Source organism: Mus caroli, chromosome 10 (assembly GCF_900094665.2).
Source record: "Mus caroli chromosome 10, CAROLI_EIJ_v1.1, whole genome shotgun sequence".
NCBI lineage: Eukaryota > Metazoa > Chordata > Mammalia > Rodentia > Muridae > Mus > Mus caroli.
The window spans coordinates 110,337,679-110,341,059 of record NC_034579.1 but is presented as its reverse complement, the minus strand read 5'-3'; positions in this window follow the sequence as shown (position 1 = coordinate 110,341,059).

Below are 3,381 nucleotides of genomic sequence, written 5' to 3'. Positions count from 1 at the left end.
ACCACATGGTGGCTCACAACCATCTGTAATGAGATCTGATGCCCTCTTCTGGGGTGTCTGAAGACAGCTACAGTGTACTTACATATAATAAATAAATATTTAAAAAAAAAACTTGTAAACCAGCCTTAATTAAATGCTGTCTTTTATAAGAGTTGTTTTGGTCATGGTGTCTGTTCACAGCGGTAAAACCCTAAGACAGCAACTTATAGAAAAAGAGTTTATTTGAGGCTTACAGTTTCAGAGGGTTAGAGTCCATGACCATTATCATGATGGGGAGGAAGACAACAGGCTGGCAGGTATAGCCCTGAGCAGAGTTCAGAGTTACATTTTGGTACACGAGCTAAATGGGAATGGGATATGAGTTGTTGAAACCTCAAAGGACATCTAGTGACACACCTCCTTCCCCAGGGCCACATCTCATCCTTCCCAAACATTTCCACTAACTGTGGACCAAGTATTCAAATATATGAGCTTTGAGGATCACTGACATCTAAACCACCACACTACCATATTGTTAACATCATCCCATGGCAATAACTATGTAGTTCTACAACATTGTGTTAATAATAGCTGCACTTTCTAGAATATCTAGAGTTCACCTTTGCTTGTTAGGATTAATCTGGATTTTCATTAAAAAAAAACGTATTTATATTCTTAATTCTTATAAAGTACTTGGAGTTAAGGAGGCTTTTCAACTGGAGAATTCTGAAGACTGAAGGGTAGTTTAAATACAGGGGAATATTTCTTTGATATTCACTCAGCTTGACGTCAGATTTCATAAGACCCTTGGAAGTCAGTTTGAAAATTTCAGTCTTAATATAAGATTGTGTGTGTGTGTGTGTGTGTGTGTGCATGTGTTATCCTGTGAAAGCCAAAGAAAAGCTGAAACCCAGAGGTAAAGAAAACCACCCAGGGCCCCTTGCCCTCTGCCTCCCCGGTCTCGATTCGTTCAGGGGGGCGTGATAAGCACGCTCACTGTGGAAAACTTACACACTTCTTCACTTTTCTCTTGTTTGCTACATCCCATCATGTCCTTGTGAACATAGGGACTTGCTATTTGCTGACAAAGGGGACAGTGATCCAGGACAGCTCTCTTGTTCTTTTCATTCATAAGAAAGGGAATCTGCTCCGTGTTTGGATGCAGAACAGCCAGAGGGGAAACTGTGTATTGTATATCATGGATCCTTTGTTTTATTTACTTTCTGTGAAACTGGAAATTATTTATATAAACCCATGTGTATTTTCTGCAAGTGACCCCAAAAACCCAAACTGTTCAAGCAATAGGAAGCATTGCTCCTTTCCCAAATTAAACAAGACAGTAACTTGCCTGTCCTTGGGAATGTGAGCAGGGGGTGGATAGGAAAATGGGTAAAGGGTTTTTTCTTTCTGTCATATGTTATATATTCATCCTGCAGCCTTCCGTGTGCTGGGCTGAGCTCTGAGTTGAAAATATCAATAAAGCAGCACTCCTGCCCGGGCACAGCTCATTTTGCAAATGAGCAAGTCAGGCAAACAAATCATTTTAAGCCTGGGAGACTTAGGCTGTAATGAGAAGCACCTGGTGGGGCCTGCGACCCCCTCACCCTAAGACCGCTAGGCAGTCCAGCAGGAACAGATACAAATCATAACTGAAAGGCCCAGGTTTTCAGCCTTATTGATTCCAAATGATGCTGCACAGATAGCCAGCATCATTTTTTGCCTGTAGACATGGGTGGCCAAGGGCCATAAGTTGGGTAACTTCAGGAGGGTCTCAGACACAGGCAGCTTCTATGTAGAGGCCTTTCTAGGAAAATGCTCCGTTTCTGTCCTTGACAAGTCGGTCTGAGTCTCAGGATGGAGCCAGCAGTCTCTGCCTTCAAAGACTGCAGTGGATTTACAAGTCTCCCACTAACAGTAACTCACTGCATGTCACCTAGGTGCTCTCAGCTTATACATCACCCCCCCCCCCCGGAGCCTCTCACCAACAGACGGGGTTTATATTAAAGCCAACGAAGCTTACATTTTGGAGCCTCTTGCGCATGTGTCCGTTTTGAGTCCTGGAGGAGTGGGGAGTGAAGAACAGATTCTGTGTCTGTGCTTTAGTGAGTACAGTGATAGGAAAGCATTTGATCCACGACTAGCTAAAAGCCATAGTCACGGTGTGTGTGTGTGTGTATGTGTGTGTATGTGTATGGGGTAAATAGGTATGTGTGTGTGTATGTATATGGGGTGTATGCATATGTGTGTGTGTATGTGTATTGGGTATGTGGACATGTGTGTGTGCATTTGTATGGGGTGTGTGGGCATGTGTGTGCATGGGGTGTGGCACATGTGTATATGTACATGTATGGGGTGTGTATGTATGTATAAGGGGTGTGTGGGCATGTGTATGTATGTATAAGGTGTGTAGGCATGTGTGTGTATGTGTATGGAGTGTGTGAGTGTGTGTGTGTGTGTATGGGGTGTTTGGACATGTGTGTGTGTATGTGTGTATGTATGTATACGGGGATGTGTGGGCATGTGTATGTATGTATAAGGGGTGTGTGGGCATGTGTATGTGTATGTATATGTGTGGGCATGTGTATGTATGTATACGGGGTGTGTGGGCATGTGTATGTATATGTGTGGGCATGTGTATGTATGTATACGGGGTGTGTGAACATGTGCATGTGTATGTATGTATACAGGGGTGTGTGGGCATGTGTATGTATGTATAAGGGGTGTGTGGACATGTGCATATATGTATACGGGGGTGTGTGGGCATGTGTATGTATGTATACGGGGTGTGTGGGCATGTGTATGTATGTATAAGGGGTGTGTGGACATGTGCGTGTGTATGTATATATGTGGGCATGGTGTGGGTACAGATACTACAAAAGCCACATTAGGATTCCAGGTTCTGCTTCATTATTCTCTGGCCTATTTCCTTAGCAAAACATCTTTCATTGATCTGGGGCCACTCCAGCTGCCCTGAGAAGCTTTCTGTCTCTGTTCCTCTCGGTGCTGGGGTTACAGACATGCAGCTTTTACAGACATGTGCTTGGGATGTGAACCCCTCAGACCCTCCCCTCTCACACAGACATCTCTTCAATCGCTGATTACATTTTCCCTTTTTCTTTTAACTGTAATTTTCCTCTTTCTGTTCTTCCAGTGGCATTTGAGTAGCTGTAGGCATTCCAGGGAACTGACAGAGAGCTGGTTGCTTGTGCCAGCTAGATTTATGTCACCTGACACCAGCTAGAGTCATTTTGGAAGAGGTAAGCCTCAATTGAGAAAATACCCTGCACCAGACTGGTCTGTAGCCAAGTCTGTGGGACATTTTCTTTCTTTCTTTCTTTCTTTCTTTCTTTCTTTCTTTCTTTCTTTCTTTCTTTCTTTCTTTCTTTCTTTCTTTCTTTCTTT